Raw genomic sequence first — 16,440 nt, forward strand, 5'->3', positions numbered from 1 at the left:
CTAATGCTATCCCTCACCTCTACCCACTCCCCACAAAAGGCCCTGGTGTGTGATGATCCCCTTCCTGTGTCCAAATGATCTCATTGTTCAATTCCCACCTATGAGTGAGAACATGTGGTGTTTGGTTTTCTGTTCTTGCGATAGTTTGCTGAGAATGATGGTTTCCAGCTGCATCCATGTCCCTACAAAGGACACAAACTCATCCTTTTTTATGGCTGTATAGTATTCCATGGTGTATATGTGCCACATTTTCTTAATCCAGTCTGTCACTGATGGACATTTGGGTTGATTCCAAGTCTTTGCTATTGTGAATAGTGCTGCAATGAACATAGGTGTGCATGTGTCTTTATAGCAGCATGATTTATAATCCTTTGGGTATATACCCAGTAATGGGATGGCTGGGTCATATGGTACTTCTAGTTCTAGATCCTTGAGAAATCGCCATACTGTTTTCCATACTGGTTGAACTGGTTTACAATCCCACCAACAGTGTAAAAGTGTTCCTGTTTTTCCACATCCTCTCCAGCACCTGTTGTTTCCTGACTTTTTAATGATTGCCATTCTAACTGGTATGAGATGGTATCTCATTGTGGTTTTGATTTGCATTTCTCTGATGGCAAGTGATGATGAGCATTTTTTCATGTGTCTGCTGGCTGTATGAATGTCTTCTTTTGAGAAGTGTCTGCTCAATTCCTTTGCCTACTTTTTGATCGGCTTGTTTGTTTTTTTCTTGTAAATTTGTTTGAGTTCTTTGTACGTTCTGGATATTAGCCCCTTGTCAGATGAGTAGATTGCAAAAATTTTCGCCCATTCTGTAGGTTGCCTGTTCACTCTGATGGTAGTTTATTTTCCTGTGCAGAAGCTCTTCAGTTCAACATATGCAAATCAATAAACATAATCCAGGATATAAACAGAACCAAAGACAAAAACCACATGATTATCTCAATAGATGCAGAAAAGGCCTTTGACAAAATTCAATAGCCCTTTATGCTAAAAACTCTCAATAAGTTCGGTATTCATGGAACGTATCTCAAAATATTAAGAGCTATTTATGACAAACCCACAGCCAATATCACACTGCATGGGCAAAAACTGGAAGCATTCCCTTTGAAAACTGGCACAAGACAGGGATGCCCTCTCTCACCACTCCTATTCAAAATAGTGTTGGAAGTTCTGGCTAGGGCACTCAGGCAAGAGAAAGAAATCAAGGGTATTCAGTTAGGAAAAGAAGAAGTCAAATTGTCCCTGTTTGCAGATGACATGATTGTATATTTAGAAAACCCCATCATCTCAGCCCAAAATCTCCTTAAGCTGATAAGCAACTTCAGCAAAGTCTCACGATACAAAATCAATGTGCAAAAATCACAAGCATTCTTATACACCAATAACAGACAAACAGAGCCAAATCATGAATGAACTCCCATTCACAATAGCTTCAAAGAGAATAAAATACCTAGGAATCCAACTTACAAGGGATGTAAAGGACCTCTTTAAGGAGAACTAAAAACCACTGCTCAGTGAAATAAAAGAGGACACAAACAAATAGAAGAACATACCATGCTCATGGATAGGAAGAATCAATATTGTGAAAGTGGCCATACTGTCCAACGTAAGTCATAGATTCAATGCCATCCCCATTAAGCTACCAATGACTTTCTTCACAGAATTGGGAAAAAAACTGCCCTAAAGTTCATATGGAACCAAAAAAAGACCCTGCATTGCCAAGACAATCCTAAGCCAAAAGAACAAAGCTGAAGGCATCACGCTACCTGACTTCAAACTATACTACAAGGCTACAGTAACCAAAACAGCATGGTGCTGGTACCAAAATAGAGATATAGACCAATGGAACAGAACAGAGCCCTCAGAAATAATACCACACATCTACAGCCATCTGATCTTTGACAAACCTGACAAAAACAAGAAATGGGGAAAGGATTCCCTATTTAATACATGGTGCTGGGAAAATTGGCTAGCCATAAGTAGAAAGCTGAAACTGGATCCTTTCCTTACTCCTTATATGAAAATTAATTCAAGATGGATTAGAGACTTAAATGTTAGACCTAAAACCATAAAAACCCTAGAAGAAAACCTAGGTAATACCATTCAGGACATAGGCATGGGCAAGGACTTCATGTCTAAAACACCAAAAGCAATGACAACAAAAGCCAAAATTGACAAATGGGATCTAATTAAATTAAAGAGCTTCTGCACAGCGAAAGAAAGTACTATCAGAGTGGACAGGCAACCTACAGAATGGGAGAAAATTTTTGCAATCTACTCATCTGACAAAGGGCTAATATCCAGAACCTATAAAGAACCCAATCACGTTGTGCACATGTACCCTAGAACTTAAAGTATAATAAAAAAAATAAAGAAAAAAAATAAAGACCGCACCACAAAATTCTTAGAACTAATAAACAAATTCATTAAAGTTGCAGGACAAAATAATTGGCATAGAAAAATCAGTAGCATTTCTATACATCAATTGTGAACAAGCTGAAAAAGAAATTAAGACAGCAATCCCATTTACAACAGTCACCAAAATAAAAAGGAACAAATTTAACAAAGGAGTTGAAAGACCTCTCCAAGGAAAACTACAAAACACTGATGAAAGAAATTTAAGAGGACACAAACAGATGGAAAGATATCCCACGCTCATGAATTGGAAGAAATATTATTATTTAAATGACCATACTACACAAAGCCCTCTGTACATTTGATGCAATCTCTATTAAAAAATCAATGATATTCTCACAAAAAATAGAAAAAAATCCTAAAATTTATACCAAACCAAAAAGAACCTGAGTAGCAAAAGCAATCCTAAAGAAAAAACAAAGCTGGAAGCATCACACTGCCTGACTTCAAAATATATCACAAGGCAATATAGACAAAACAGCATGATACGGATATAAAAACAGACACGTAGACCAATGGAACAGAACACAGAATTCACAAATAAATCCACATATTCACAACCAACTCATTTTGGTGTGAAGAACATACAATGGGGAAAGGACAGTCTCTTCAATAAACCGTGTTAGGAAAACTGGATATATCCATATGTAGAACAATAAAACTAGACCCCTATCTCTCAGAATGTGCAAAACTCAACTCCAAATGCTTAAAGCCTTAGACATAAGACCTGGAACTATAAAAATACTAGAAGACAACAAAGGGAAAACACTGCAGGACATGGTATAAGAAATGATTTATTTAAAGAGACCTTAAAAGCACAGGCAAGAAAAACAAAAATAGACAAATAAGATGATATTAAATGAAAACCTACTGCAGAGCAAAGAAAACAATTAACAGAGTGAAGAGGCTACGTGTTTAATAAGAGAACATATTTGCAAACCATCCACCTAACAAGGGACTAATATCCAGAGTATATAAGGAACTCAAATAGTTCAACAGCAAAAACAAACAAATAAATAATCCCATTAAAAACTGGGCAAAACATCAGAGAAATGCAAATCAAAACCACAATGAGATATCATCTCACACCAGTTAGAATGGCAATCATTAAAAAGTCAGGAAACAACAGGTGCTGGAGAGGATGTGGAGAAATAGGAACACTTTTACACTGTTGGTGGGATTGTAAACTAGTTCAACCATTATGGAAAACAGTATGGCGATTTCTCAAGGATCTAGAACTAGATGTACCATATGACCCAGCCATCCCATTACTGGGTATATACCCAAAGGATTATAAATCATGCTGCTATAAAGACACATGCACACCTATGTTTATTGCGGCACTATTCACAATAGCAAAGACTTGGAATCAACCCAAATGTCCATCAGTGACAGACTGGATTAAGAAAATGTGGCACATATACACCATGGAATACTATGCAGCCATCAAAAAGGATGAGTTTGTGTCCTTTGTAGGGACATGGATGCAGCTGGAAACCATCATTCTTAGCAAACTATCACAAGAATAGAAAACCAAACACCGCATGTTCTCACTCATAGGTGGGAACTGAACAATGAGATCACTTGGACTCGGGAAGGGGAACATCACACACCGGGGCCTATCATGGGGAGGGGGGAGGGGGGAGGGATTGCACTGGGAGTTATACCTGATGTAAATGACGAGTTGATGGGTGCTGACCAGTTGATGGGTGCAGCACAGCAGCATGGCACAAGTATACATATGTAACAAACCTGCACGTTATGCACATGTACCCTAGAACTTAAAGTATAATAATAATAAAAAATAAATAAAAAATAAATAAATAAAAAATAAAAAACTGGGCAAAAGACCAGGGCAGATGTTTCTCAAAAGAAGACATACAAATGGTCAAAAGGAACATGAAAAATGTTTAACATCACTAATCATCAGGTACATGCAAATCAAAACTACAATGAGATATCATCTCATTCCAGTTAAAATATCTATTATCAAAAAGACAAAAATAACAGATACTGGAAAGGATGTGGAGAAAGGGAACTCTTACACACGGGTGGTGGCAATCTAAATTAGTATAGGCATTATGGAAAACAATATTGAGGTTCCTCAAAAAGCTAAAAATAGAACTACCATATTATCCAGCATTCTACTACTGAGTATTTATCCAAAGGAAAGGAAATTAGTATAACAAACGAATATCTGCAGTTCCATGTTTATTTCAGCACTATTCACAACTGCAAAGATATAGAATCAAGCTAAGTGTCCATCAATAGATAAATAAATAAGAAAAATGTGGTATATATACAAAATGAAATCTATTCAGTTATTTATAAAAAGAATAAAATCCTGCCATTTGCAGCAGCACGGATAGAACTGCAGGTCCCTCATGTTAAATAAAATAAGCCAGTCACAGAAATATAAACATCACATATTCTCACTCATACATAGTAGATAAAAAAAGTTGATCTCATGAAGGTAGAGTATAGAATGATAGTTAAACAGAGGTGAGGAAGGTTGTATGGGGGGAGGACAAGATAGGTTGGTTAATGGGTACAAATATACAATTAGATAGAAGGAATGAAGTCTAATGTTCAATAGTAGAGTAGGGTGATTATAATTAAAAACAATGTTATTTTATATTTCAAAATAGCTAGGAGAGAGGACTTAAAATGTTCTCAACATATATAAATAATAAATACTTGAGGTAATGGATATCCTAAACATTCTGAGTTGATCATTACACATTGTATGCATGTAATGAAATATTGCCTATGCTCCATAAATATAGAGAAATATTAAGAATCAATTTAAAAATAAATAAATAAATAAGTTTTTTAAAAGAAAAAAGCAGATTGACATAGATTTTCTTCAGTGATCCAAAAAATGTTCTCTACAATAAATCATTTCAAATACAATCATATAGATCAATTTAAAGCAAAAAGATGGAAAGAAATATACCATACAAATATTAATTTTTAAAAAAGCAACAGTCACTATATGGATATTAGAGTAGATTTTAAAGAAAAAAATTACTTGAGACAAATAAAAAGATTACATAGTGATAAAAGGATCAATTCACCAGTGGGGCATAACAAGCCTAAGTGAGTACAAAGCAAACCACACAGCCTCAAAACATGTAAAACAAATACTAGTAGAGCTGGAAAGAGAAATAGAGAAACAAAAATTTGAGTTATAGTCCCCAATTTATTCCACTTTCAGCATATTATAGAACTACCAGACAGAATGGGAGAAATACTTGCAAACTATGCATCCAACAAGTTAGTCACATGCAGAATCTATAAAGAATTCGAACAATTCAACAACAGCAAAAAAAAAAGCAAACCCATTAGAGACTGGGCAAATGACATGAATAGACATTTTGCAAAGGAAGACATATAAGTCGTCAATAAACCTATGAAAAAATGCTCAACATCACAAATCATCAGAATAATGCAAATTAAACCACAATGAGATACCATCTTACACCAGTCAGAATGGCTGTTATTTAAAAGTCAAACAATAACAGATGTTGATGAGGATGCACATAAAAGGAAACAATTATATATTGTTTGTGGGAATGTAATTTGCACAACTTCTGTGAAAAACATAAAACAGTTGACTCAACAGTCCCACTACTGGGTACCTACCCAAAGGAAGAGAAATCATACCAAAAGATAACTGCACTTATATGTTTAGCACAGCACAAGTCACAATAGCAGAGATATGGAATCAACTTAAGTGCCTATCGATGGATAATAAGAGAAATAAAGTGTGGTGTATATATACTCCATGGAATATTACTCAGCCATAAAAAAAAGAATGAAATCATGTCTTTTGCAGCAACATAGATGGAACTGGAGGCCAATATTTTAAGTGAAATAGCTCAGAAATAAAAAGTCAAATATCACATATTCTCACTTACAAGTAGGAATTAAATAATGTGTACACACAGACAAAGAGAGTGAAATAATACACACTGGAGACTCAGAAAAGTGGAAGAGTGGGAACAGGGAGAGGAATGATAAATGACCTTGTGGGTACAATGGACACTATTTGTGACAGCCACACTAAAAGCCTAGGCTACACCACTACATAATATACTCATGTAACAAAATTGCACTTGTACCCCTTTCATCTCAAAAAAATTTTTTAAGAAAATTAGCAAGGATATAGAACTCAACAACACAATCAACCAACAGTATCTATTTGACAAATATAGAACATTTCATCCAACAAAAGAACAACAGACATGTTTCTCCAGATTCCACAGAGTATTCCCAACACAAACCATACCTTAGGCAATAAAACAAACCCCAAAAACTTTAAAATTTAAAACAACTAAGGGGAAGCAGAGTGTTTTTTCTTAACACAATGGAATTAAACTAGAAATCAATAATAAAACAAGAAGAAAATTTCCAAACACTTGCAAATTAATTAGAATACTTCTAAGTAACTCGTGATTCAAAGAAGTCTCAAAGGAAATTTTGAAAAATAAATATAACTAAATGAAAAAAGCACCTGTATTAAAACAGCTAAAGCAGTGCAGAGAGAACAATTAATAACACTTATTGAAACCTTACAGCAGAGTACCAAATCAATAATCTTAGTTCCTACTTCAAGAAACTAGGAAAAAAGAGCAAAATAAACTAAAATCAGAGAAAGGAAGAAATAATAAGAGAAAAAAAAAAAAGGAGAAAATCAACTGCAGCAAAAGGCTAGTTCTTGAAAAAAAAAAAAAAAATTCAATATACCTGAAAAACCATTAGGTAAAACTGACTACAAACTACAAAAACTAAACCAAGATGAAGACAACAACCAAAATAGTTCTGTAATTACTAAGTAAATTAAATCTGGAATATCAAATCTCTCATGAAATTATCTCCATATCCAGGTGGTTTCACTAGAGAATTCTACCAAACATTTAACAAAGAATTAACATCAATTTGTCACAATAATGTCCAGAAAGGACATTCCTAATTCACTTTATGAAGATAGTATTATCCAGATATCAAAATCAGATTAAGACAATACAAATAATATATTAATTCCAAATAAAACTCATATTGAAATATAAAAGGTAGAACTGTACATTTTATTTTTTAAAAAAAGAAAAAAATCATCAATATTCAGAGCTAAGCAAAGAATTCTAAGAGGTGAAACCAAGAACACAATCTATTTTTTAAAAAACTGATAAGTGGTCCTCTGTGTAGAACCCTCTCAAGTTAAGAGGGTGAAAATACAAGTTAAGAAATGAAAGAAAATAAATGAAAACCATATATCCAACAAAGAACTAGTCTCTAGAATACATAAAAACTCTTGAAACACAACTTAAAAAAAAAGAAATAATCAAAATATAAAATGGGCAAAAAATATAAATAGATATTTCAAGGAAGATATTATACAGATGGCAAATAACATCTGTTTATTCAACATCATTAGCCAGCACAAAATGAAAATTAGTACCACAATTCTTACTACAGAATTATCAAAATGACTAAAACTTAAAAATACTGATAATACAATATACTGGTAATAATGTGGAAATACTGGACCATTCACACACTGTTGGTGGGAACATAAAATTGTACAACTACTCTGGAAAACTGTTTGGCATCTTCTTAGAAAACTAAATATGCTTTCAGGATTCTTTCTTTGCTTTGCCTTTTAAAAGTTTGATTATATTGTGTTTCAATGTGAATCCATCTTACCTGGAATTTGTTGAGCATTTTGGATGTTTATATTCATTTCTTTCATCAAATTCAGAAAGTTTCAGTCATTATTTCTTCAAATATTCTCTCTATATCTTTCTTTTTTCTTTCTGGGATTCCCACAATACACATGTTGGTCCATTTGATGGTGTCCCACAGGTCCCTTCTGTTCCATTCACTTACATTCCACCTTTTCTCTTTCTTCAGACTCAAAAATTTTCATTGCCCTATCTTCAAGTTTGCTGATTCTTTCTTCTGTCTGCTTAAATCTGTCTTTGAATCCTTCTGGTAAATTTTTATTTAAAGTATTGTAATTTTCAGCTCTAGAATTTCTAATTTTTTGTTTGCTATTTCTTTATCAATATTTCCATTTTGCTTATACATAATTTTCTTGACTTTCTCCATATCTTCCTTTAGTTTTCTCAGCATCTTATCAGAACAGGTGTGTCTATACTAATATTAGACAAAATGTATTTTAAATGTAAAAAGTTTACAAGAGATGAAGAAGGTAATTATATATTATATATAAAATATATATAAAATATATATTATATAAATGTTTCTATACAACAATAATATTTACTTATCTAATGACAGACTATCAAAATATACGAAGCAAAAACTGACAAAATTGAAGGAATAGACAGTTCTATGATAGTAGTTGCATACTTCAATGTCATACTCACAATATTAAATAAAACAACCAGATAGAAGATAAAGAGAGAATTTAACACAATAAATCAACTAATCTAACAGACATATACAGAACATTCAACCAAACCATAGCGTATACATTCTAATCAAGGGCACATGGAACATTTTTCAGGACAGATCATATGTTAGGCCAATAATTAAGTCTCACTAGATTTCAAAAATACAGATCATACAAAGGATGATCCAGCCACAATGGGATGAAGTTAGAAATCAACAGATGTAAAACTGCAATATTCACAAATTTGAAGAAATTAAACAAGACACTGTTAAACAACCAATTGATCAAAGAAGAAATATGAAGGGAAAATAGAAAATAGTTAAATATAAATGAAAATGAAAACATACCAAAACTCATGGGATGCAGCAAAAACAGTGCTAAGGCCAAAAATTTTAGTTTACTTAAAAAAAGTCTCAAATAAACAACTTTATAACATAAGGAACTAGAAAAAGAACAACAAAATAAACCCACAGTTATCAGAACAAAGGATATAATAGATTAGAGCAGAGATAAATTACAAAACAGAGAAACAATAGAAAAAAAATCAACAAAACCAAAAGTTGGTTCTTTGGAAAGATCAATAAAATTCACAAACCTTTAGCTAGATGAACAAAGAAAAAAAGAGAAGACTCAAACTACTAAAATCAGAAATGAAAATGGAACATTACTACTCATTATACAAAAATAAAAATGATGATAAGGCAATCCTATAACAATTACACATCAACCAACTGAATACCTAGATGAAATGGACAAAGTCCCGGAAACACAAAATCTACCAGCGCTAAACCACAGAGAAATAGAAAATCTGAATAGACCTACAAGAAGTAAAGAAACAGACTCAGTTGTCAAAAAAATCTCAACTCTGATGTTGGTGAAAAAAATGCAAAGTTTCAGTTAGTCAGGAGAATTAGTTTTAGAGATCTATTATACAGCATGGTGACTATAGTTGATAATAGTATACTATATACTTGAAAATTGCTAAGAGAGGAGATTTCAAATGCTCTCACTACAAAAAAGATAAGTATTTCAGGTGATGGATATGCTAATTAGCTTAATTTAATCATTTTGCCACATATACATATATCAAAACATCATATTATACCCCATAATTATATACAAAAGACATCTCCTGACAAAGAAAAGCCTGCATGGCTTCACAGGGGAATTATAACAAACATTTAAAGAAGGATTAAAACCAATCCTTCTCAAACTTTTTCAAATACTGAAGATGACGGAGTACTTCCTAACTTATTTTATAAGGCCAACAGAACCCTAGTAACAAAGTCACACAAAGACACTACTTGAAAAAAAAAACCCTACAGAACAATATCGCTTATGAACACTGGCATGAAATTATCAGAAAAATACTAGCAAACCAAATACAGCAGCATACTGAAAGAATTATACACCATGACCAAGTGGGATTTATTCCTGGGATGCAAGAATTGTTCAACATATGAAAATTGATCAATGTAATATCTAACAATAGACTGAATGGGAAAAAACACACAAATCTCAATTGATGCAGAAGAAGCATTTGACAAAATTCAACACCATTTTATAATAAAAACTCTCAACAAACTAGGAATAAAATGAAACTAACTCAACACGATAAAGGCTATATGTGAATAACCCATACCATACATCATACATCATACTCAGTGGTGAAAGACTGAAAACTCTTCTTTTAAAATCAACAATAAGAAAAGGATGCCCACTTTCACCACTTCTATTCAACATCGTACTTACTAGAAGTTCTAGCCAGAGCGATTAGGCAAAAAAAAAAAAAAAAAAAAAGGAAAGAAAGAAAGGAAAGCCATCCAAGTTGGAAAGAACAAAGTAAGTAATCTGTTTGCAGATAATATGATCTTACATACGTAAAACGCTAAAGATTTTCCCCACCAAAAAAAAAATCCTATTACAACTAATAAATGAATTGAGCAAAATAGGAGGACACAAAGTCAGCATGCAAGAGATCTCAGGGTATCAGCAAGATAGCAGAATAGAAGACGCCCTGGTATCACTCCCCAACACAAAAATTCAAAGAACTATTCAAAAATGAGAATACTATCCTGAGTTCACCAGAACTCTGGGTTTGGAGGAGAAGTGGAGAAAATAACCTGGGTCCACAAAATCAAAAGAAGCCATGACTGGTAAAAGAAACAGTCATTTTAGGCTCCATCAGCCTATCCCCCAAGCTGGCATAATATCACTCACAGAGAATTTCTCTAGACCTGTGATTTCTGAGGTGAGAGAGGAGAACTGGAGGTGAATCTTCAACCTCTTCATGAGTCTAAGAGAAGAGTCTTAACAGGAAGCCTACTCCAGTCCCATCTCATGGGAAGCACTGAGAGTGGAGTGGCTGAATCATCTGGGGTGAACTAGGAACAAAAAGCAGGATGCTGATCATAGCAACTGATGTGTGAAACTCAGCAGCTACTCTGCGCTCTGATCACCAGGGATGCCACAGTTAAGAGACTGACTGGAAGTAGGGTTCAAAATGGCTGGCCAGCTGCAGCTAGGTGCCTCTTCCATTAAGTAGGTGCCTCTACCATTAAGAAAAATCAAAATTTCAAGTAAATATACACACTTTGAATGAATTATCTAAGAGAGAACACTGGAATTCAACAGAGAAGTGACAAGAATCACAGAAAGCAAATAAGAATGAATCCAAGCAGCCTACTGGGCTGGGAGAGGTGTGAAGCTAGTAGAAGCTCCCTGATGTGGGGAAAAGGTGAGTGAGAGACCCCTAGGGCTCCACACTCCTATAATAGACTTTTTCAATTCTATCTGCAGAAGAGTCCCTCAGTCCTCCCAGGCCTCCAGGATAACAGGGAACTGCCTAGAAATTACACAAAGGCATTTTTGAACTCATGTGAAGTCCCACACGCTTTTGAGCCCTAAGCAGCTATAGCCTAGTGCCAGTCTGACAGCCCAACCCCCAGAGGCCTGTGTGTTACCCTGGGTCTGCCATCAGTATCACTGCCCCAGCCACCAGGTCAGAGAGAAAGCAGGGCAGCCAAACATCTTCACAGGGCCCCAAAGACAGATACCACCACCACTGCTGTGGGACAGAGAAGTGAGCAAACTAAGCATCCCATAACTGCTTGACTGCTGATTCCACTGAGAGAGGCCTGCCCGGCTACACACATACCATGGCAGACCCACAGTGCTGCCACCCTGCCCCCATCTGAGCATTTCCACTGAAGCCAGCACCACTCTGAGAGCCCAGATCCCAGACGCCTGTGTTCTGCCCTTAGACTCCTGCCATCAGTGCTGCCTCTGCCACCCTAAGGCCAGAAAGAAGCAGGCAGGTCAGGCACTTTCATATGCCTCAAGGACAGATACCACTGCCACTGCTGTCAGATGGAGGTGTGAGCAAAACATGTGTATCACAGCTGCCTGCCTCCACTGCTCAAGGCAGAGAAAGGTCCACCCTCCCTTGGTGGCAGATCCACAGCACAGTCACCCTGCCTGAGCATTCTGCTGGAGGACTGGGGACCAGCCCACTCCTCCCTATCATAGGAAGCACCTGAACCGTAGGGACCTGAGGACAAATCCACCAGTCCAGTCCAACCAGGACTCATGCATATCATCCAAGGGGCCATCTAGGGGCCTGGAAATTGGGGACTGCCTTGCCCACTCCACCACAACTGGCATCTGATCATTCCAGGGTCTAGGTCAGGCCAACCCAATCAGCTGACAACATCACAGTTGGCATGCACTTGTACATGCCGAAAAGTGGAGCCACTCCCCATCTATACACAAAGCAGCAGTGTTCCTGCATTGGAGGCCAGGCACACCACAAAGCTGTCTGTTTGCAGCTGAGATAAGAGGTTCTACTCCAAAGCCACTTCCACAGACAGCCATAGGACAGGAATTTTCTGCAGCCCTCAGTTACAATGTGGCCTGGAGGTAGACAACCACGTCTGATTAAACTGAGAGTTATGAGCCCTGGGACAGGGGTATAACAGGGAAATAGATTGCATTCCCACCTGCCTAGGATGTGAAGCTGGTGCAGTCAATTCCTCTCCTTCAGAGAACTCAGTACATTTCACTAGGAGCTCTCCCTGCCACTCCTGTCAGTGTTGATATCTGCTCTTGTCAATAGGGTATTCATGGGTGAGCTTGGCTGTCCAATTCCACCCAGCTTTGTCCCCCCATCTACAGAAGCTCAGCAGGGAATTCCTGGAAACTCGACATTCCACAGACCAGCCCATCACCTGAAACAACAGAGAGCACCTCTCAGTAAACAAAGATCAAGCCCATACCCATCTGCTTCTGCCACAGCCACTCTTATGCATAGGTGCTACCTACTAGCCTGGGGGTTGAACTGCACAACACAATACAAAATTTGATAATGGAAGTCCACAGTGTTGAGGAATGAGATAAGCTTCCTGAGACAAATACAATCCTGTTCCTGCAGAAGGCAGTTAGCCTGCTCAAATGCCCAGGACATCGCTACTAAAACTGGCATTTAAAAAAGCCACTGCACAAAGGCTATCTATAACCAGGGAACTTATACAGTGCCTTGCTACCTGAAAGCACCTAGAAATGAAGCCAAACAATCATATATGACATACATGACAACCATACCTTCAAGGGGGAAATACAATGTCCCATCAAAACAAAACTAAACTCAAAGATAAGAAGTGAAAGCTTCTTCAGATGAGAGGGAACCAGCATAAGAACACTGGCAGTATGAAAAAACAAAGTGTTGTATCACCTGCAAAGGATCACATCAGCTCTCTAGCAATGGATCCTATGCAAAATGAAAATTCAAAGATAAAGAATTCAAAGTATGGATGGTATGGAAGCTCAATAAGATCCAAGAGACAGTTGAAAACCAATACAAAGTAATCAGAAAAACAATTCAGAATATGAATCAAAAATTTACTAAGGATAATTATTTTTTAAAAAGAACTTCTGGAACTGAAAATTCATTAAAGGAACCACAAAATAGAGATCAAAGCCCTAATAACAGGCTAGAACAAACAAAAACAATTTCAGAGCTAGAAAACAGAGCTTTTTAATTAACCCAATTAGACAAAAAAAAAAAAAAATTAAGAATAAAAACGAGCAAAGCCTTTGAGAAACATGGGATTATTTAAACATCCTAATCTACGAGTTATCATTATTTCAGGAGAAGTAAAAAGTATTAAAAAATTGAGGGAATAATTTAGGAAAACTTCCCTGGTTTTGCTAGAGATTTAGACATTCACATACAAGAAAGTCATAAAACTCCTGGAAGACACATTGCAAGACAAACTTCACCATGGCATATAGTGCCATGTTAACACGATCCAAAGTTAACATGAAAGAGAAAGTCCTAAAAGTGGTAAGAAAGAAGTGGCTAATCAGCTGTGAAGGAAATACCATCAGACTGACAGTAGAAGGTTTCAGCAGAAACCTTCCAAACAAGAAGATGCTGGGGTCCTATTTTCAGTCTCCTTGAAGAAAAAGAAATCCAGTAAAAGACTTTGTATCCTGCTGAATTAAGCTTCATTAATGAAAATGAAATAAAATCTTTCCTAGACAAGAAAAAGCTAAGGGAATTCATCACTACTAGACTAGCTATACATGCATTTTCAATGGAGTTTAAAATGTGGAAATGAATGGGCAATGCCATCATAAAAACACAGGAATATAAAAACTTGTAGAATTTATAAAACAATTACACAACCAAGATTGCAAACCATCTAAGTAACAATTAACATTATGACAGGAACAAAAACCTCACATATGAATATAAACCTTGAATGTACATGAACTAAATGCCTAACTTGAAAGATATAGATTGGCAGAATGAATTTTAAAAAAGAAGATCCAGCGATAGCTTCTTATAAGAAACCCACCTAACTCATAAAGACATTTAAAGACTCAAAATTGAAAAGTAGAAAAAGATATTTTATGTAAATGTAAACCAAAAATGAGCAGGAATCGCTATACTTACACCAGATAAAACAGACTTTAAATCAACAATGGTTAAAAAAAAAAAAAAAAAAAGCAGGACATTATATGATGATAAAGTGATAAGTTCAACCAGAAAATATAACAATTCTAAATACATATGCACCCAACACCAGAGCACCCATATTCATAAAACAAATTCTACCAGATCTAAGAGATAAATAGCAAAACAATAATAGTGGGGGATTTCAACACCCCACTGACAGCATTAGACAGATCATTGAGGCAGAAAAATCAACAAAGAAAGTCTGTACTTAAATTGGTCTCTAGACTAAATAGAACAGATAGAAATTTACAAAACATTCTACCCAACAACCACATAATATATGTTCTTCTGTTCTGCACATGAAGTATCCTGCAAAAAAGAAAAACCATATGTCAGGCCACAAAACAAGTGTCAATAAAACTTTTAAATTGAAATCAAGTATTTTTTTCAGACTATAGTGTAATTAAAACTGGAAATCAACACCAACAGAGACTATCAAAACTATACAAATATGTGGAAATTAAACAACCTTCTCCTGAATGATTGTTGCATCAATAATGAAATTAGGCTGGGAATTTAAATTTTTTGAAACAAATTAAAACAGAAACACAACATACTAAAACATACAGGATGCAGCAAAAGCAGTGCTAATGGGCAAGCTTACAGTGTTAAATGCCTACCTCAAAAAGATAATAAGATCTTCAATTGACAACCTACTGTCACACCTCAAGAACAAGAACAAAGCCAAAGGTAGCAGAAAAAAAAAAAGAAACAACAAAGATCAGAGCAGAACTAAATGAAACTGAGACCAAACAAAAATACAAAGAATCAAAGAAACGAAAAGTTAGTAGTCTGAAAATATTTTAGAAAATGATAGACTAGCTAGATTAACCAAGAATAAAAGAGAGAAGATTCAAATAAGCATAATTAGAAATGGTAATTTCTGACATTACAACTGATGTTATAGAAATGCAAAAAAAAAAAAAAAAATCACCAGAGACCACTATGAACACCTCTACACTCTCAAACTAAAAACCTAGAGGAAACAGATAAACTCCTGAAAACACATAACCTCCCAAGATTGAACTAGGATGAAATAGAAATCCAGAAAATACCAATAATGAGTAGTAAATTGAATCAGTAATTTAAGAATCTCCTATGAAAATAAAGCCTAGGATCAGACAAATTCACAGCTGAATTATACCAGATGTACAAAAAAGAACTTATGGTAGTCCTACTAAAACTGTGCCAAAATATCAAGAAGGAAATCCTACTTAACTCATTCTAGGAAGCCAGCATCACTTTGATACCAAAGCCAGGCAAAGACACACAACAAAAAGGAAAACTATAACCAACATCTCTGATGAACAGAGTTGCAAAAACTCCTCAACAAAATACTAGCAAACCAAATCCAACAGCACATCAAGAAGATAATAAACCACAATCAAGTGAGTTTTATTCCAGAATTGCAAGGATGATTCAACACATGCAAATCAATAAATGTGATTCACCACATAAACTGAATTAAAAACATAAAAACTACATGACAATCTCAATAGATGAAGAAAAAGCATTAGATAATATCCAGGACCCCTTCATGATAACAATTCTCAACAAACTAGGCATATAAGGAACATATCTTAAA

The 16,440-nt window shown here is 35.4% G+C and overlaps 1 protein-coding gene across 2 annotated transcripts in view; it reads right to left on the reverse strand.

Moving 5' to 3' along the window:
* STXBP5L (syntaxin binding protein 5L) overlaps window positions 1-16,440 on the reverse strand; it is a 488,800-nt gene that overhangs the window by 412,703 nt on the left and 59,657 nt on the right. The gene's annotated exons all lie outside the window — the stretch shown is intronic.

Source organism: Macaca mulatta, chromosome 2 (assembly GCF_049350105.2).
Source record: "Macaca mulatta isolate MMU2019108-1 chromosome 2, T2T-MMU8v2.0, whole genome shotgun sequence".
NCBI lineage: Eukaryota > Metazoa > Chordata > Mammalia > Primates > Cercopithecidae > Macaca > Macaca mulatta.